General features: G+C 40.9%; 2 pseudogenes; one reads left to right on the top strand and one right to left on the bottom strand.

Moving 5' to 3' along the window:
• Positions 1 to 10,696: 10,696 nt before the first annotated feature.
• Positions 10,697 to 12,104, bottom strand: LOC134730224 (angiogenic factor with G patch and FHA domains 1-like; annotated as a pseudogene).
• A 1,901-nt stretch (positions 12,105 to 14,005) lies between these two features.
• LOC134730305 (retinoic acid receptor responder protein 2-like) lies at positions 14,006 to 19,927 on the top strand (annotated as a pseudogene).
• Positions 19,928 to 21,559: the final 1,632 nt, after the last annotated feature.

Below are 21,559 nucleotides of genomic sequence, written 5' to 3'. Positions count from 1 at the left end.
GAGCTACCAAACTCAGCCAAAAATATTTTTTAAAGAACAGTTACAACCAAATTATGAGTTATGATTGTGCCACTGCCCTCCAGCCTGGGCACCAGAGCAAGACCTTGTATCCAAAAAGAAAGCAAAACAAAACAAGAACAAAAAACCTTATAACCAAATTAAACTTCGAAGATTGTGTCATCTGTGTCCCTCTCTGCCCTCCAGTTATCACCGTTAAATATAATGGTTATTGAGAAAACGGTTAGATATTATTAAGAAATTTCTATATCTACTCCAGCTGAGAATAGGTATTCTGATGTGGCCAAAACATTTTCTCACTGCTACCTTCAGGGTCTAAACTAGCAGACAAAATCAGGACACCTGCAGAGGACAGTTGGCCATTTTCAAATAGAAACAGAAATACCCCCATTAATGAGAGTAATCCAGTGATTTTCAGAAAGACAAGTCAGACTGACATGCAGCACAGTCAGGGCACAATTACCCTGGAATAATCACTTCACACAGAATGGTTGTGGAGCCTTTCTAAGATGAGCAAATATGGGCAACATCATTCTTGCTTATTTATTCCCAGCCCCCACTGCCCGCCTTATTCTGGCCTGATTCTGGCCCGCCTGATAATGGCCACCCCACGATGTCGTCAGCAGTGAGGTGCAGCATGGTGAGAGAGGGGCTCAGGGATGGGATGAGGGTCTTTCCTGCATTATGAAAATGCCTAATAAGTTGTTGAAAAGATGTCCAAATGTTCTACTTCCTACCCTTAAATAGCTGCTAAGATGCATGACTCAACAGATCCTGGTAAGGGAAAGAGCATGCGCATTTCAAGTCTCAGCTCACTTCTTAATTAGCTGTGATACTCTGCGCATGTGACCCCAACTATTCCAGCCTGTTTGCCTGTCCACCCAAGACAATCCTAAGCAAAAACAACAAAGCTGGAGGCATCATGCTACCAGACTTCAAACTATACTTCAAGGCTACAGTAACCAAAACACCACGGTACTGGTACCAAAACAGATATATAGACCAATGGAACAGAACAAAGACCTCTGAAATAACACCACACATCTACAACCATCTGATCTTTGACAAACCTGACAAAAACAAGCAATGGGGAAAGATTTTCTATTTAACAAATGGTGCTGAAAAAACTGGCTAGCCATATGCAGAAAACAGAAACTGCACCCCTTCCTTACACCTTAAACATTATCTCAAGATGGATTAAAGTCTTAAATGTAAAACCCCAAACCATAAAAACCCTAGAAGAAAACCTAGGCAATACCATTCAGGACATAGGTATGAGCAAAGACTTCATGACTAAAATACCAAAAGCAATTGCAACAAAAGCCAAAATTGACAAATGAGATCTAATTAAAGAGCTTCTGCACAGCAAAAGAAGCTATCATCAGAGTGAAAGGCAACCTACAGAATGAGAAAATTTTTGCCATCTATCCATCTGACAAAGGTCTAACATCTGGAATCTACAAGGAACTCAAACGAATTCACAAGAAAAAAAAACCATCAAAAAGTGGGCAGAGAATATGAACAGACTCTTCTCAAAAGAAGATATTTGACTGAGTGTGGTGGCTCACACCTGTAATCCCAGCACTTTGGAACGTGGAGGCAGGTGGATCATGAGGTCAGGAGTTTGAGACCAGCCTGGCCAACATGCTGAAATCTCGTCTCTACTGAAAACACAAAAAATTAGCCAGGCATATTGGCAGGTGCCTGTAATCCCAGCTTCTCGGGAGGCTGAAGCAGGAGAATCACTTGAACCCGGGAAGCAGATGTTGCAGTGAGCCAAGATCCTGCCACTGCATTCCAGCCTGGGTGACAGAGCAAGACTTTGTGGAGAAGAAGAAGAAGAAGAAGAAGAAGAAGAAGAAGAAGAAGAAGAAGCAGCAGCAGAAGCAGGAGGAGGAGGAGAAGAAGGAGAAGAAGGAGAAGAAGGAGAAGAAGGAGAAGGAGAAGGAGAAGGAGAAGAAGAAGAAGAAGAAGAAGACATTTATGTGGCCAAAAAATACTTTAAAATATCTCATCATCACTAGTTATTAGAGAAAGGCAAATCAAAACCACAATGAGATACCATCTCACGCCAGTTGGAATGGCAATTATTAAAAAGTCAGGAAACAACAGATGCTGGTGAGGCTGTGGAGAAATAGAAACGTTTTTACACTGCTGGAGGGAGTGTAAATTAGTTCAACCATTGTGGAAGACAGTGTGGTGATTCCTCAAGGATCTACAAGCAGAAATACCATTTGACCCAGCAATCCCATTACTGGGTATATATCCAAAGGAATATAAATCATTCTACTATAAAGACACATGCACATTTACGTTTATTGCAGCACTGTTTACAATAGCAAAGACTTGGAACCAACCCAAATGCCCATCAATGATAGACTGGAAAAAGAAAATGTGGCACATATACACCATGGAATACTATGCAGCCATAAAAAAGAATAAGTTCATGTCCTTTGCAGGGACGTGAGTGAAGCTGGAAACCATTATCCTCAGCAAACTAACACAGGGAACAGGAAACCAAACACCATATGTTCTCACTCATATGTGGGAGTTGAACAATGAGAACACATGTACACCAGAAGGGAACATCACACACTGGGGCCTGTTAGGGGGTTGGGCTCAAGGGGAGGGAGAGCATTAGGACAAATATCTAATGCATGTGGGGCTTAAAACCTAAATGGCAGGTTGATAAGTGCAGAAAACCACCATGGCACATGTAAACCTCTGTAACAAACCTGCACGTTCTGCACATGTATCCCAAAACTTAAAGTAAAACAAAGAAACAAACAAAAACGCACTAACGCTCAGGGTGAGTGGGGTAGGGGCCGGGGTGGGGTGCGGGTGGGTGGGTCCTGGCGTTTTATTCCATCAGTGGCGCTGGTGTGGGAACCACCGAATCAGGCGCACAGTTTGAGAAGAGAGGAGGGTGTGGCTTCCGGCGTTTGGCGGGGCCTTTGTCTCTCGCTGGTGCTGGTGCAGGAGCTTGGGATCCATCTCCTCTTTCGCCTCCTCCACCTTGGGAAATCCAGACAACTCCCTCACAGCCCCTGTTGCCCTGTGATCTGTAGGTCCTTGGGGACACATAGTTAAGGTGCTGTTACCATGGGGCGGTCTTTGCTCCCAGAGCTCCCAAGATGGTGGCGGGCCACTTCCATAATTTTGGCAGACCACTTCCAAGATGGTGGCAAGCCTCCTGTTCTCTGACCTGGGGCTCTTGGCCTCACGGATTCCAAGGAATGGAATCTTGAGCCATGCGGTGAGTGTTATAGCTCTATTAGAAGCTGTGGGTCACGGAAGAGAACCGTGGAACCCAGTGACTAGTGTTCAGCTTGATTAGGATGAACCCAGGCGCTTAGCTGTGCAGGAACAATGGCAAGCCTTTAGCCCGATCGGGAGTGGCAATGGATGCCTCACTGGATCAGGAGCACAGCGGACACCTTGCTAGCCAGGATGGTCTTGATCTCCTGACCTTGTGATCCGCCCGCCTCGGCCTCCCAAAGTGCTGGGATTACAGGTGTGAGCCATCGTGCCCAGCCAAGAACTGTCTTCACAACAATTGGTGCTGGGGAAATTAGGTACCCACATGTAAAAGAATGAACCTGGGCCCTTCACTTATACTGTAAGAAAAAATTAACTAACTGGATCAAATACCTAAATGTAAGAGCTAAAACTACAAAATTCTTAGAATAAAATATAGGGGAAATACGTCATAACACTGGATTTGGCAGTTTTTTTTTTTTTTAAACAGGACACCCACAACACAAGAAACAAAAGAAAAATAGACGAATAGGAATCTATCCAGAATATGCAAAGAACAATTCAGCAACAATAAAACAAACTACTTGTTTAAAATATTGGCAAAAACTTAAGCAGACATTTCTCTAAAAATTATGTAAAGTAGCTAATAAGCACATGAAAAGACGCTCAACAAAACTCATCATTAGTGAAATGCAAATCTAACCCCAAATGACATATCACTTAATACCCATCAGCATAGCTACTACCAAAAGAAAAAAAAATACAGAAAATCCAAAGTGTTGGTGAGGACGTGGAGCAATTAGAATCCTTGTACACTGTTGGTGGGAATGTAAAATGCTGCAGCTGCTATAAAATAACAACACAGTAACTAAAAAATTTACACATAAAATCACCATACGATCCAGCAATTTCACATCTGGGTATGCAGCAAAAGATATGAAAGCAAAGACACAAAATAATACACATACACCTAGGTTCATAGCAGCATTACTCACATCACCAAAAAGGTGTTTGAATTACTCAAGTGTTGTTTGAATTACCATCAATGATTAATAGATAAAATGTGATTTATACATAGAGTGGAATATTATTCAGCTCTGTAAAATAAGGAAATTCTGACACATGGTATGTCATGCATGAACCTTAAGGACATTGTGCAAAGTGACATGAGCCAGTCATAAAAGGACAAATACTGAATCATTCCACTTACGAGATACTTAGAGTAGTTAAATTCTAGAAACCCAAATAGAAGAGTGGTTCTTAGGAGCTAGAGGGGGAGTAACAAGGAGCTTATTTAATGGGTATAGAGTTTTGTTTCTGCAAGTTGAAAGAAGGTCCCTATGAGTGGTAATGACAGTTGCAAAACAATGTGAAAGTAGTTAATTTTTCTGAGCTGCACACTTAAAATAGCTAAAATGGTTAATTTTATGTATACTTTACCACAGTGTAAAAAATAATTTTTAAATAAACTATAGCTATCTGCAATATCATGAATTAATATCATAAATATAATGTTGCATAGAAGAAAGTAGATGTAAAAGTATACATATTACACAATCTCACTGATATAAAATCCAAAAAGTAAACACAACTGAGCTTCTGGCTTCCAGTAATAATGAAGTAAAGTAGTTTGTTGAACACTTCACAGATAACTATAACAAAGCTCTTTGGTCACAGGGCTGCAGCACTGCAATCCCAGCATGCACCAGGCTCAGGGAGAGTGCGCTAATCACTGGAGGAAGGGACGAGGCTCCGCGCCTCTCGCTTTTTTTGAGAGAAATCTTCCACCTGGCCTGCTTGTGAGCAGCTTCAGAGCTCTGCAGGGGTGACAAAGGCTGTGGCTTCCTGGAAAGGTCACTTTCAATGGCGCCTTTTTCACGAATGTGAAAGTCTAGGGATCAGAAAGGTTAATTATTGGGTTGCATAAAATCTGCTAAGAGCAAAGGAATAAAACCCATTTCTGAGGCGTGAGTCTTGTGAGCCATTTTCATCAACCCACTTAAGTGGACAAGCTCCAAAATGCAACCTGAAGCTACTGACTATTTAGGCATTTTACACTTGAAATCATTGGTCTCATCTCAAGTCAGGCCTGGCTTGCCAGTGGCTCAGAGCCACAAATGGGACCTGATACCTCAGGAACAGATAGTGTTCCAGCTTTACGGGAGGAACATTTAAGACGTGGAGCACTTGGGGTCATTTGAAACCCGCTATCTTCAGTAGGGACTTTTACTTCTACAGAGCATGTGCATTTTGATTTTATCTGTCCTCAAGCTGACCCTTTGTTCATTTTAATAGTAAAAAACACATTCCTGGGTGGAGATTTAAGATGCTAGTGAGGCATGCAATGTATGCACAAATATGTAGAGCTACTGCACATGTGTACCCAGAAGACCAGTCAGAACATGCTTACCGTAACACTTCTTTCCACCTTCTTATGAAATAATCATGCAAAACTCCCATAAAGAGGGTTTCTCCAGCAATAATTAATGCTGTCTCACTTTTATGAGCAGGCTGCCCTGGAATCTCTTTCTCAGACTGTACCGTCTATTCTGCACTTAATTTTCAAAATATTCCTTTTTTTTGCAATAAATTATGCTGTACTTCTTTTGCTGTGTGTCTCTTGTTTAAATTCTTTTAAACTAAGAAGATAAGAACCAAGGTATTACATCAGCCATCAACATTTCTGGTGCCATGACCTGCGGAGACGTTTGTCTGCTTCATTAATTTCAGTTTCCCTTTACTTGCAGTGAATACTATGGCAGTTTCAGACTACCTGGTTAACTATCGCTGCTGGTTCCAGCGCTGTTTCAGTAAAGTTCTGGGGGAAACGTTTTTAAGTCACCTGCATTCTTTAGAGAGAGAATATATGTCCGCTCTCCTTTTCTCTGCGGCTTCTGTAGTATCGATAAATACGCCAACCACATGGGTTGCCCTCAATATTTCATATTTGGGCTATTTGCCGCTTAGTTTCACACCTTTCTGGCCACAGTTTAGACTCGGCTTATCGTTTGCTGTCCGTTCAGCAATACTCGATCGCCACCTAGTGGCTACTATAATTTATTTTCTGGTCAGGTTTTCTGTTTACAAAATTTTTGCTTTGTTTTAAGCAGCACATTAAGAGAACCCTGTCCCTTCAGGCTTTATGCATTTCCCAGCTCCTTGAAATTGTTCTTCAACCGGCTTTCTTTGCTGAACAAAAGATGCACAGTCAAGCAGATGCCCAGTCGTAGGGTTTGCATCTGAGCATTCCAGGTGTTGTAACTGGGCATCACAAATGGCAAACCAGTGAATTAGAGCAAGGCTTGTCAGCCAGACATCTGCCCCCCAGCCCGCAGTGGGGCTCATCTCCGTAGGGCTGGAGATGTCCACCGCTGGGGGAGCTAGGACAGTGTATGGCAAATGCCTATGACCTCCTAGAGCTTCAGTTAATGGGGTTTCGAGGGGATGCGCTGGACCCCTTGGTGTTTTCACTTGGCTCATGAGGACGCCCACAGCCTCCTGGACTTCAGTAAATGTTCTGTCATTGCAGGATTCTCTCGGCACCATGGGAGCCGCTTCCTCTACTGTCACTGAAACACCCCTGGGATGTATATCTAAAAATTAGAACAGCTTTTGGCTAAATGAACTTAGAAAAAAGAAAACCTTATCTTCTTTTGTAATACTATTTAGCCTGCCTACAGATTAGCTGACAAAACATGGCTGGAGAAGGAGACTGTGAACTTTAACTCCATCCTACAGCTAGATCTTTTCTGTAGCAATCAGGGAAAATGGTCTGAAGTACCCTATGTGCAAGCCGTTCTGGCCTGACAACAAAATCCAGCTCTATGCAGCACCTGTGGGCTAAAGCCTAGTAAGCCAGAAAGCCCCTCAGAACCATTGGAAGATCATCTCTTATTAAGGGGAAGGGACCCCAGACCCCACAGCCCAACACCAGCTCCAGACAGGGGCACTCAGGGGTCCACACCTCCTTTAGAATACCCAGCATCCCCACACTATCAGAGTCTTCTGTAGAATCTAAGCTTGTTTCACCTCCTCCTTATGCTCCTTTCTATCAGCCTTTGCCAGGTACAATAGAGACCAGCCCAGCTGCAGTTACTCACAGTGGGACTTCACACCATCCAGGGCCAGAGAAATTGCTCCTCTTACAGAAAGTTCCAAATGGAGAGAGGACCATCAGAGTGCTTGTTCTACTCTCAATAAATGATCTAATCCAATATAAGCAACAACTCTGATGGCCCTCAGACAACTTCAGCGCATTTACTGAAGGCTTCCAGGCTCTAACTTTGACCACCATTCAACTGTACCATCCATAAATGGACCGAATGACTGCTGCCAACTTAGCTGCACAAAATTTTGCTTATTAGCAAAAAATAGAAAATACTTAAAACGTTTGTTGCTTTCACCATTTTAATGCAAAATACTTTTGCAGCATAAATGTCACCATAAGGTGGAGCCTTGGGAATCCAGTATAAACTATCTCAGAAAACCTCAATGGGTCCGCAACAAGCAGCAGAGGGCCTCAGTAGACTTCAACAACATCTGGACTCCATGGCCACTGTAGTCCGACAAAAGCAAAGAGCCTGGGATCTTCTCCCAGCCAGGCAAAGAGGAACATGTTTATATCTAAAAGAGGAATGCTGTTTTTGAGATCAATCAGCCCGGTTTAGTCCAAGAAAATATTAAAAATATCATCACCCAGGCAGACAAAATTGAATCTCTATGAACTTCCATGGGACCATGAAAGCAATGTCTATTACCTGCCTTACTCTCTTTAATAGTAACAGCCATTACTATACTTTCAGCTTTTACTTTTGTTCCAATTTTGTTTAAAATGTTAACTGATTTCTTGCTCTCTTGCTTACGGCAACTCCATGTTTGCATGATGGTTTTGCAAGGCTTTCAACATTTGGCTGCCAACATCTTGCCCACTGGTTCCACAAATTACATGGTTTACACCCAGTTAGATCACACAGGAAGAAACTTTAGGGCCCAGACTAGGCAGAAATAACACCCACTCAGCAGGAAACAGCTCCAGAAAAAGTGACCTAGCCCCTCAACCTCCAATATGATTATGACCCTAAGATCTCTTAGGGGGAAACTGAGGCAGAATAGATCAGAATAGATAGTCAAGAAAATGACCATGATCTCGGGATACAGAAATGTGGGGAAATTATAAATAGAACTACCATATGATGCAGCAATCTCATTGCTGGGTTTATATCAAAAGGAAACAAAATAAGCATGTCAAAAAAGACAACTGCACTCTCATGTGTATTAAGCAGTATTCAAAATAACCCAAACCACTATTTCTTCTAAGTATTTCTTAATTTACCTTTTTTTTCATATATTACACCCTAAACTTTTAAAGGTTTCATGTCTGGTTTCCAATTTCTGAAACTTACAAGTCACTGATTCTTTGTTGCCTTCCTATTTAGAGTCTGGTAAAACAATTAAATGCTTTTTATTTCTTCTCAATCTAATCTTCATATATAAATATATTTATATTTTCTATTAATTTGCCTTCTATAACATATATGACTACATTAATTGTGATCAGCATTTCACTTTACTAGCCCTCTTTTTGGCTCAGCCTATTTTAATATGTAATTTGTATGTTGTACATTAAATTGTTTTACAACACTTTCAATACTTTACTTTTCATTGGCCTCTTTTCCAAAGATAGCTTGACAAGCTCGTAGTTTCTTTCCACATTATTTTGGTTTCTTGTTTTTCCATTATATTGACTTAAACATGTAAATATAAATTCAATATCTGAGATTTATGTGCCATATAATTTCTTCTGATGCTTCACACCAGTAGCTCATCTCCTTGTGTGCGACATAATTTATAATTTAATCCTCACATATGGGAGACACCGCATTCCAATGCCTGCAGGCAGTTTCTCTTTATTTATTCCATTTGCTTTGTCAGAAGGGAACAACCCACACGGACCTGACATTCTTGTAATCAGACGCATCTGAGTGGAGCCCTGGCCTCTTAGGTTGATTACTTCTCTGGATCATTACCTTTATTTACTTCCAGTGCTGGGAGGTTTTCTTAATTTCCTTTCAACTCTATTAGGCATTCTGTGAATTCTTGTAACTTCTTGGTGATTTTAATTGTCTGCATTAAGTGTTTAAAGTATATTACTTTTCTGAAAAGCAGAAATATCAATAATTGCATATATGACTGAAATATTTTACATAGATTTTCTATGGCATCTATCACCATGAGAAATTCCAAGTTTTTTTCATTTGAAACACCCCTCTCATCAATAGACCATATTGTAATAATTTGTAGAGTGTGATTACTTTTATACCATTAGAAAAATAATTATATATTATGTACATATTTTTGAAATACTCCACTGCAATAAATAGTATATGGTCAGAAGTATTGTTTTCTCTAACCTAAAACTAATATGAGTAAAATTATCTACCTGAATTCAGACCTTTTGGCTTCAATGGCCATTCTGTCTCATTAGCACTTCCCTGATCCATAAAAGACATCATTCGTATTTTTTGTTTAATTCATAATTTATTGAAATGAGTAATTTAATGTTATAATGTTTTATGGCAATTTAGGACATTTTCAATAAATATATTGAGCTTGAGGCCCTGGCTAAGTATTCCTTTTGTACTCAAAATCAGATTTTTCTGGCACAACTTCATTGCCTGCAATGGTATTTATAAAAAGTATGAATGCCAGCACATGGACTATTTCAATACTGTACTCTTTTTTTCATGTATAAACATTTCATTAGCTATGAAACAAACCAAATACCAATGCTGAATGCACAGTATATATCAACAAATGCAGATTCTTCACCGAAGAAAACAATAAAAGACTAATTTTCTGTGACATGTCACCTGTTCATTAGTTCTTTAATATGATTTAGGCTATTCCAAATATAAGAAAATGTGTGCATCACTATTCATGTCTCAACATTTTTTATCTAGGTCCTGAAGGACATAAAAAAGAATGTATATTGTCAGATTTATTTTTATAGATTTTAGATGTTTCTTTTGCTGTATTTTCTGTGCATGCTACTATGAATATATGGAGACAAGGACAAATGAGCATTTAAGTGGTTATATGAATTTTGCTTATATGGCTAATTGCTTATATGGATGTTGTAAATGACAAGATAAAATAGTAAAGTTTGATAAACTTATCTGTGCCCTGTGAACTTTAGTTCACTTACTGTATAACTTAATTCAGTCACTAATTATTAATTTAAAAAGTGTTTTTTAAAAGCTGCAAACCACATTTTATTACACATTTCTGAATCAGGAAGGGGTAAACTGTGACACAGCTTTCTTATGCCACTGACTTTTTTGGGGAGAAACATTCTGCAATAAAATAAGAGTTTCCAAACTCTATTTATAAAAAAGCTTGAGTTTTCTTCTGTGATTAACCTTCACTCCTCAGTCCCTTTTACCCGAGGAATGGTTCCTAGGTCATCTTTTGGAAGTTTAGTATCTGGAAAGTTTTTGGCAAACCTCTCCTGTGCTTTGTCCCAGTTGTTGTTGTTGTTCTTGTTTTGGAGAAGGTGAGTCTCTTTAACTGAGGATGGTTTGTCTGTCTCCAATCCTGCATGTGTTTGCCAAAGCTGAAGCTGTATTGGAGTTTTTATTCTCCCACCATCCTTCCCCGGGCCTTCTCCTGTTTTCAACACATCTTTTTCAACATCTTCTGACCTTTGTCGCCATCAGTAATTTCAGAATGAACAGATGCAGCAGCAGCATCTCTTTGGAAATTTCCTTCACTTCCAATCTGCTCCCTATGTTTTCCAGCTCTATCTTTATATTTTTGATTCTCCAGTATCTTAACATCTTTGTAGTCTGTATTCTGTAAACCATATTTTACTCATGTATTTTTAAAATCCTTTTCTTCTTTCCAAGTCGTTTCCTTCTTAGTTAATGATGGACCAACAAATGATTCATCTTTCTTATCAAGGAAAAGGTGAGCTCTAACCTGCCTGGTTCACATCCAGCACAGCTATTTCTGCCAGGGTGAATGTAATAGGATAACACAGTGTCTCCAACTTTCACTTTACCTCCCTGCTCAGGTTCATAAGGGTCACATTTAGTTTTCAGCTGAACAATCCATTTTCCATTAACAATTGTTCCATTTTGACTGCCTGATCCAAAAGGACATCACTTTGTAAGTCATGGTCAAAAGAGATTTCTGCATGAAACTTACACCAGCTTCAGGGATTCGAAGAGTATGCTCCATGTCATTTTCTCTTCCAATTGGAGCAGGTTTTACAGCAGTAATGATGAAGAATGATCCTGTCTGTAGCACAGGTGATCTAATGACAATTACTCTCATATATGAGGTCCACAATTTTTCCTCATCTTCCTCCTCAGTGTCTTTTGCAGTTGCATTGCGTTTACTGGTAATGCCTTCATCATAACTACCCTCGGTCTGAGAGTCTGTAATTTCACCTTCTTCTGGTTCACTATCAGTCTCCGTGATTTTCTCATCCTTAACGATGAATTGAGATGTTTTCATTAAAAGGGGATTCCATAGTATTTCCACTAACTGCAACAGCGAATTTTGGGGATTATTTTTGTGATGAATGCCTATTTTGGCTTTTTTTTTCACATTTGTGAAATTGTCTTTCTCATTGCAGCTTGTATGTTCAACACTGAAGGCTTCTCGATCCTCTGAATTCAAATCCTTTTCCTCATCGTTTTTTTGTAGAAGAATCCTTTCTTTTCTCAATGTTTCATTTTTGTTTCGTGCTATAAGTCTCATAAGGTTGCAAATCTACTCGAGAATGAAACCGATAGCGACCACTTTCCACATCACAGTAGTAATAAATTAAATCATAATATATTTGATTCTCAGAATCTTAATAGAAACCAGTGCTGTGCTGAAAATACAGTCCAGTATTTTCATCATCACTAAATCCAGTCTGTGATAAACCCGCTTCTGCTGCAGCTCTCAAACTTCCAGCTAATGACGAACCTTCTAAGGACGTATCTTGTGCTGCTAATGCAGAGGCTGGCTCCTGTGAATTGGAGGCAGATGACCCTCTTGTCTACACTTAACATTTGCTGTCCTATCAGTACCAGGGTGAGCGTCATTTTCTATTTATAACTTGTCGTTAGAATTCAAAGCAGGACTTTCAATATCCTGATCTTGCTGATCTGACCGTTCAGTCACTCACTTTATTTGGAAGACTAACATCATTAGAGTAGGTCTGATAATAATCTGAGATTGACCAAGGAGCATGGTTCTCTGCGAGTACTTCTACATCAGACTTTTATTATCTCCATTTCTCCCACAGCGGAGTACGTTACTGAGTTCTTCCAGCTGCGTGCGGAGCTCCTGGCGGTTGCTCGTGTCGCTCTGAGCAGCCGTCCTGTGCGAGGCCATAGCTTCTCCCGTTCCCGCACCTGCCGCCTGCAGCTCCGCGTTCGGGTTCCAGCTTCTCCGCCCTCCTTCTCCGCTGGGCCCGCTCGGGCTCGGGGAGGGGGAGGAGCGGCCACAGCGAAGGCGCTGGCGGCGGGTACGGGCAGAGGCCGCGAGTTCGGGCGCCAGACGGCTGCGGCCTCGGAGGGGCTGCGCGGGGCCGAAGCGGGGGCCGGCGGAGCCACAGCCCCGGGGGCGCGCGGGCAGCCACAGGCAGCCTCCCCGGCCAGGAGGCCCCGAAACGCGGAGCCTAACGGGGCTGCGGCAAGAGCAAGGGGACGGCGATGGCCCTGCCGGATCTGCGTGCCTGGAATCCTGGGAACGACTGTACCCTCCCCAGCCACGGGGGCGCGGGAGGAGCGTCGAAGTCCAGGGGCCCGAAGCGCTCCGGCCGTTCCCGAGTTGAGCTGCGAACAGTGGCCAAGCGTGTTTTAAATCGAGTTTCCGTGTGGCTAGATATGACCTGCTGGTTACTCTTATTTTTTCTCCATTCGTTGAGCTATGATTGACAAATTGAAAAGTGTGTATTTTTAGGGTGTACAATAGAGTGTTTTGAGATGTCAGTGGTCTTTAAATTACCTCAGTTAAGCTAGTTAGCCTATCTATCCCCTCACATAGTGAATACGTTTCTGTGTGTGTGGTGAGAGCACCTGAGATCTACTCTTGCAGCAAATTTCAAGTACACGGTATTGTTAACTATAGTCACTATTCTGTACATTAGGTCCCCAGCAGTTACTCACCTTGTAACTGAAGGTGCGCCCCTTCCATGGAAATCTCCCCACTTTCCCCACTTCCTAGCCCATGGGAACCAGCGTTCTACTGTTTCCATGGCTTTTTAAAATTTTTATTTACTTTTTTAGATTTTACATACAAACGAGATCATGCAGTAGTTGTCTTTCTGTATTCAGCTTATTTCATTTAGCATAATGTCTTCAAGATTTATCAATATTGTTGTGGATGAAAGAGTTTCATTTTTATTAAAGCTGAAATTATGTCTCTCAGTTTATCTGTATCAGAGGAGTGCAGATACCCTTGATGATCCTGATTTTATGTCCTTTGGCTAAATACTCCTAATTGGGATTAATGGTAGTTCTAGTTTAAAAATTTGAAGGAACCTCCATACTGTTTTTCATAATAGCTGCACCAATTGACATCCTCAGCAACAGTGCACAAGTGTTCTCTTTTTCCACACCCTAACACTTTTTGTCTTTTGACTTTTTAATAATAGGTATCCAAACACCACGATAAGGTGATACCTCATTGTGATTTTGATTTTAATTACTGTGATAATTAGTGATGTTGAGCATTTTTTATATACCTGCTGGCCATTTGTATATCTTTGGAAAAATTACTATTTATATATTTTGCCCAATTATTAATCAAGAAATTGCTTTTAATTCTGCTGTGGGTTTTTTGTATTGATTAGTATGACATATATTTTGGATAGTAACATATTATCCTACATATGGTTTACAAATATTTTCTCCCATTCCATATAATGCCTTTATATTTTGCTGATTGTTTCCTTTATTGTGCAGAAAATTTTTACTTTGACATAGTTCCACTTGTTTATTTTTGCTTTTGTTGACTGTGTTCTTGGTGTCAAATCCAAAACATCATTGCCATGACCAGTGTCAAGGAGGTTTTTCTCCATTTTTTTTTTTTAGAGGATTCATGATTTCAGTTCTTATGTTTAAGTCTTTATTTCATTTCAAATTCATTTTGTGATGACATCAGAGAAAGGTTTACTTTTTGTCTGTGCGTATCTAGTTTTTCCTACACCACTCCTTGATGTGTTTATCCTTTCTCCATTCTGTGGGATTGGTTGACTGTATATCTGTGAGTTTATTTCTGGGTCCTCTATTCTGTTCTATTGGTTTTTATGTAGGTACTATACTATATTAATGACTACAGCTTTGTAATATAGTTTGAAATCAGGAAGTGTGAGGCTTTCAGCCTTTTTGTTCTCAGTATTTGGCTATTTGAGGTCTTTTGTGGTTCCATACTAATTTTAAAATTGTTGTTCTACATTTTAATAAAATGGCATTAAAATTTTGATAGAAATTTAACTCTGTAGATCACTTTGTGTAGTATGGATATTTTAACAATATTAATTTTTAAAATCCATGAACACATATTTCCCATTTTGTATTCTTCATTTTCTTTCCTCAACATTTTATAGTTTTCAGCATGCAGATCTTTCATATTCTTTGTTAACTCATTCCTAAGTACTTCATTCTATTTGCTAATATTGTAAATGGAACTATCTTTATTCCTGTTTCAGATATTTTGTTGTTACTGTAAAAAAATGCCACTGATGTTCATATGTTAATATTGTATCCTGAGAATTTACTGACTTAGTTGGTTAGTTATAACAGGTTTTTTTTTTTTTTCTGGTAAAATGGTGGGTATTCTGAATTCTGGTTAAACTTTAAATTGATAATTGCTATTATCATTTCAAAATTATTTAAAATATGACCAGATGGATTCCTGCTTTCATGAATTCAATGGAATTCAAATCTTCCCATTTAAAATAATTTTGCCGGTTGACCTAGACCCCGGGGATCGGGGGCACCCCGTGGGAGCCCGGAGATTCGCTTGGGGGTGGGAGGGAGAAGCCATCAGAGACGGGGCTGAGCTGGGGAAGCGGAGAGGGGCTCCGGGGACAGCCGGGAGGAGAGAGGGTCGTGTCGGAGACCCAGTGGGGAGAGAGAATGGGCCGGAAAAGGAGGAAGGGTGAGAGTGGGCAACAGGACGGCTTCCCGGCGCGGCAGGGAACTTTGCTGAAACTGCGGGCCCCAGGGAACAGCGCGGGCAGGGTGGGAGGGAGTGGAGAGGACCCAGCAGACCCGAAGGTCAGTGTGGAGAAAGGGACATTTCCGGGTTCCTTCGCCTCTGCCCAGCGTTCTGCGGGCATGGCTCCCCCCAGGGGCAGGGGAGGAGGTGGCTCCCGGCGGGCTCGGAGAACTAAGGGGCGCACACCCACTTCGCAGGGCCGGGGTGACAGGGGAAGCCTGAGACGGCTGCGGATCTCGCTGGCCCCGTGGGTGGGCGCGGGGGACGCGGGAGGGGCCGAGCTCACCGGGCCAGCGCCGGGGCCTGCAGGTGGCCCTGGAGGAATCTGCAAGCACCCGCCCGTGCAGCGGGCCTTCCGGGAGACCAGTGTGGACAGCGCCCTGGACACGCCCTTCCCAGCTGGAACATCTGTGAGGCTGGAATTTAAGCTCCAGCAGACAGGGAAGCGGCTGGAGGAAGGACTGGAAGAAACCCAAGTGCAAAGTCAGCCCGAGAGGAGGAAGCAGAAATGCCTGACCTGCGTCAAACTGGACTGTGAGGATAAGGTTCTGGGCAGGATGGTTCGCTGCCCTCCAGAGACGCAGACTCGGCGGGAGCCTGAGGAGCACCAGGGGGCCGGGTGCAGCCCGGCGGAGCGGGCGGTGAGGACCCCACAGCTGCTGCTTCCCTGCACAGTTCGCCTCCTCCAAGGCCCGGCCCCCAGCGGAGCCCAGCGCTGAATCGCATGGCGCCCCCTGGAGCCCTGGCGGGGATAACCAGTGGAAGACCCCACCTCCCAGGGAGAAGACCCCACTGTATCCCCAGATAATAAAACTGTTCTCTCCCCCAAAAAATAAATAAATAATTTTGTCTGGTCTTTGAAAATGTGTATCCCCTGTGTACTGGTCAAAATGCTGCCCATTTATCTATATGCCTAATTAGCCAACTTTTTAATGAAGTTATTAAACATTCTTTTTTATTATGAAACAAAACAGTAAATTTGTTAATGGTTTTAATATCATCTAATATGATTGAAAATATGTCAATTTGTCATTGCCAATGAATCTTTGTGTTATTTATTTTACTCTGTTATGTATTCTGTCCATAAAGGTCTAAGTGGCTTAGAATCTTGCCTAACATATTGTATGTGCTAAGTACTAACTACTCTAATTCATCAAATTATCTTTCTATACCATTCTTAAAATACAATATTATTTTTATTTAGTTTTATTAAAATTTTTTGCCTAATCTAATTATTTATGAAAATTATGAGGTCTATTCAGTTTGTCCTCTTGATAAAAGCCAAAGTTTTTTTTTTTCTCTCTTTTTTTTTTTTTGAGACCGAGTTTCCCTCTGTTCCCCAGGCTGGAGTGCAGTGACACAATCTCGGCTCACCACAAGCTCCGCTTCCCGGGTTCAAGTGATTCTCCTGCCTCAGCCTCCCAAGTAGCTAGGACTACAGGCATGTGCCACCACGCCTGGCTAATTTTTGTATTTTTAGTAGAGATGGGGTTTCACTATATTGGCCACGCTGGTCTTGAACTCCTGACCACGTGATCCGCCCTCCTCAGCCTCCCAAAGTGCTGGGATTATAGGCTTGAGCCACCGCACCAGGCCTTTTTTTTATCTCTTTATTAATACGTGAGAGAGTACAAATGCAGCTCCCTTACAGAAGCATGTTGCATAGTGATGAAGTATGGGCTTTTGGTGTGACAATCATCTGAATGTTGTTTATTGTTCCAATTAGTTATTTTCTCATTCCTAAACCCTCTCCAACCTCCCATCTTTCTGAGTCTCCAGTGTCTATTTTTCCAGTCTCTATATCCAAGTGTATGCTTAATTGAGTTCCCACTTACAAGTGAGAAAATACTGAATTTGATTTTCTGTTTCTGAGTTTTTTCACTTACAGTAATGGCCTCCGGTTTTATTCATGTTGTTGCAAAAGACATGATTTTATTCTTCTTCATGGCTGAGTAGCATTCCATGGTATACTTGTATAGCACATTTTCTTTATTCGATTATTGATTGATAAATTTAAATTGATTTCATATATCGGCTATTATGAATAGTGCTGTGATAAACATGTCAGCATGGGTATTTTCTTTATGTAACAAATTGTTTTCCTTTGGGTAGATACCAAGCAGTGGGAGTGCTGAATCAAATGGAAGTTCTATTTTTAGTCTATTTTGAAATCTCCATACTGTTTTCCAGAGGTTGTAGAAAGTTACTTTCCCACAAACAATGTATAAGTGTTCTCTTTTCTCTCTATCCTTGCTGATAGCGTATTTTTCTGCTTTTTAGTAATAGCCATTCTGCATGGTGTAAGTTGGTATCACCTTGTGGTTTTTAATTGGCATTTCTCTGATCATTGACAAGGTTGAGCATCTTTTACGTGCTTGTTGACCATTGACCATCAGTGTCTTTTTTTTTTTTAATGTTCATGTTCTTTGCTTGCTTTTTAATGAGGTTACTTGTTTTATTTTTGTTGAGCTGTTTGAGTTCCTTGCATATTCTGGACATTAGATCTTTGTCACATGCAAAACTCGTAAACATTTATCTCATTCCATAGGTTTTCTGTTCACTGTGTTAATTAGAAAGCTCATTTTCAGGAGCTTTTTAGTTTAATTGAGTTGCTGTTGTCTATTTTTGTTATTGTTACATCTGCTTTTGAGATCTTAGTCATAAATTCTATGTCCAAGTCAATGTCTAGAAGAGTTTATCCTAGAGTTTCTTCTAGCATTTTTATAGTTTCAGGTCTTACATTTTAGTCTTTTAATCCATATTGAGTTGATTTTTGTATATGGTGGGACACAGGGGTCCCATTCCATTCTTCTGCATACGGAAATATAATTTTTCCAGCACAATTTGTTGAATAGGATGTCATTTCTCCAGTGTGTGTTTTTGTTGACTTTGTAAAAGATCAGTCATTTGTAGGTATGTGGCTTTATTTCTAGGTTCTCTATTCTGTACCATTGATCTATGTGTCGATTTATATCAGTACCATGCTGTTTTGGTTACTACAGCCTTCTAGCATAATTTTAAATCAGATAATGTAATATCTCCAGCTTTATTCTCTTTGCTTAGATTTGCTTTGACTATTCAGGCTCTTTTTGTGGTTCCATAAGAATTTTAGTGGGTTTTTTTTCTAATTTTATAAAAAATAACATTGGCATTTTGGTAGGAATTGCATTTAATATGTAGATTGTTTTGGGCAGTAGAGTCATTTTATTGATCATAATTCTTCCAATCCATAAGCATGGGGATGTTTTTCTCATTTGTGTCATGTACAATTTCTTTCATCAGTGTTTTGTAGTTTTCCTTGAAGGGATCATTCATCTCTTTGACCAATTGTATTTCTAAGCATTTTACCTTTTTTTTGTAGCTGTTGTAAAAGGAAGTGACTTTTTAATTCAGTTCTCAGCTTGATCATCCTTAGTGTATAAAAATGCTATCAATTTTTGTACTTTGATTTTTGCATCCTGAAACATTATTAAATTTATCAAATCTGAGTTTATTGGTGGTCTTTAGAATTTTTGTATATATGATATTATATTATCATCAAAGAGGGAAAATTTGACTTTCTAATTACAACCACATAGATGCTCCCACGAAGATCAATAGACAGAGTCTCTGGGGAGGGCACAAGTGATGGTATTTCTTTAAGCTGGCCATGTGATTATGGCTGGAAGCATGGGCCGAGAGCCACTTAGCTAAGCCTTGCCTCTCAAGTCTGTCTGTCTTTCTTTCTTTCTTTCTTTCTTTCTTTCTTTCTTTCTGTCTGTCTGTCTTTCTTTCTGTCTGTCTGTCTTTCTTTCTTTTCTTTCGACAGAGTTTTCACTCATTGTACAGGCAGGAGTGCAGTGGCACCATCTTGGCCCACTGCAACCTCCACTTCCCAGGTTCAAGGGATTCTGCAGACTCAGCCACCCGAGTAGCTAGGATTACAGGCACCAGCCACCACACCTGGCTAATTTTTGTATGTTTTAGTAGAGACATGGTTTGGCCATGTTGCCCAGGCTGGTCTTGAACTCCTGACTTCAGGTTATCTGCCCACTACCACCTCCCAAAGTGTTGGGATTACAGGCATAAGTCACCACACCCGGCTGCCTCTCAAGTTTCAATGTGCATATGAATTATTTCCGATTCCAGGCTCTCTCTTAGTAATGTGATTCTGTGGGTTTGGAAGGGGTCCATGAATTGGCTTCTTTAAAAAGTCTCCTCTTAATGCTGATGTTTCTTCCACTACATCCAATATAGTAGCACTCACCTAGAGAAAGTAGGCACAGCACAGAGCTCCTGACACCCAACACTGTTACCACAACACAAATACTTTTGGCTCAAAGTGGAAGCCACCAATCGCCATTTTCAAACATGTCATTTTCTGCTGGCTCTTTGCAGTTTAGAAAGCCTAGAGAAGGCATCAATGTTTGAGTAAGTCTGCATTTGGAAAACATGTACACATGAGTTAATACAATGTTTACTGAGCACGTACTATGTGTTCAGAAGTCTGTTACAGAGCACTGTTCAGGAAACATTACATGATGTGAGTTAATCCTCATAGCACCCTGGGGAGTTGGGTGCTAAGTTTTCTGTAATTTTCAGGACTTAAATGAAGGGCCTAGCATTTCTATTTTTTCTTCCATTTAAAAAATTATTTACCTGGAAAATAAAATGTGCAGAATAAAAGCTATATCGACAGATGAAGGCATAGAGAAAAAAGGATGAACTGTTCAGAGAGATGTTTTATATTTATATTTACCTTCTTGTGCCTTGTGGAGCAGCTACTGAATTTGCAGGAATGGAAAACAAGTTGCTAGGTGAGGTGTTTCTAGAAGCGCTAGCTTCAATGAAAAAGAAATTGTAACCCCCAAATATAGAATTATTTGCTTCCACTTATCTGCTTTTCCATTTTAGGAAACTGTGGGCACCAGCTCAGGAGAGGCAGCAGGAGCCCCCGCCCGAATCTCTGGTCTCCTTTAATGAGTTCTGTGAGAGAAGACTCTAGGGTGAGGCCAGACCTGGATGAGGCCTTAGAAGAGGGTGGATCTGGGCAGGGCTGGAACAGAAACTGGACCCCATGTTTCTGATGTTCATGCTGGTGGAGTATTTCCAGTTCTGTCTTTCCTAAGCCTTCCCAACAGAGACTTGACTCTTAGAGCTTGTGTAATTTTAATCTGTTTTAGCCACTTCCCTGTCAATTTTTATAACACATGATAACAAGAAACTTAAGCAAAACTCGTAGGGTTTTTTAGGACAATTATATGAGAAGCTAAAAACTTATTTTTACCAAGATAAAAGAAATAGAAATAATCACAACAATAACAATAATTCTTCGTCCATGAATAGCCCTTCAGGTAGTGACATCGGAACTCAAGGAACAGCATAAGGGAAATGGAGCAAATGCAGCCAAGGCCCCCTGTGCAGCTCCCTTCTCCCTTCCGACTACAGGATGCTGAATTCAGCCATTAATCCATTTCCCTTCCGACCACGGGATGCTGAATTCAGCCATTAATCCGTTTCCCTTCCGACCACAGGATGCTGAATTCAGCCATTAATCCGTTTCCCTTCTGACCACAGGATGCTGAATTCAGCCATTAATCTGTTTGCTCTAGATGAAAAGTTTCTGGACAGTAGAAACCATGAATTCTTCATCTGTTTTTCTGATGGTCATGTGATATAGTTTAGATGTCCCCTCCAAATCTCATATTGAATTTTAATCCCCAATGTGGCAGGTGGGGCCTGGGGAGGAGATGGTTGAATCACCGGGTGAGTCCCTCATGGCTCTGTGCCGTCCTTGTGATAGTGAGTACTCGTGAGATCTGGCTGTTTAGAAGTGTGGCGCATCCCTCCCCCATCTTTCTTGTTTCTGCTTCTACCATGTGAGATGCCTGCTTCTCTTTCACCATGATTGTAAGCTTCCCCAGGCCTTCCCAGAAGCAGACGCTGGTGCTTCCTGTACAGCCTGCAGAACCATGAGCCAATCAAACTCTTTTCTTATAAATTACCCAGTCTCAGGTTTTTTAAATAGCAATGCAAGAATAGCTTAATACCTCATATGAAAAGAAAGCAGTTGATATATTTACCA

The sequence above is a fragment of the Pan paniscus genome, chromosome 3, assembly GCF_029289425.2.
Source record: "Pan paniscus chromosome 3, NHGRI_mPanPan1-v2.0_pri, whole genome shotgun sequence".
In the NCBI taxonomy this organism is placed as follows: domain Eukaryota; kingdom Metazoa; phylum Chordata; class Mammalia; order Primates; family Hominidae; genus Pan; species Pan paniscus.
The sequence above is the reverse complement of the archived record's forward strand: the minus strand, read 5'-3'. Positions and strand labels throughout refer to the sequence as shown.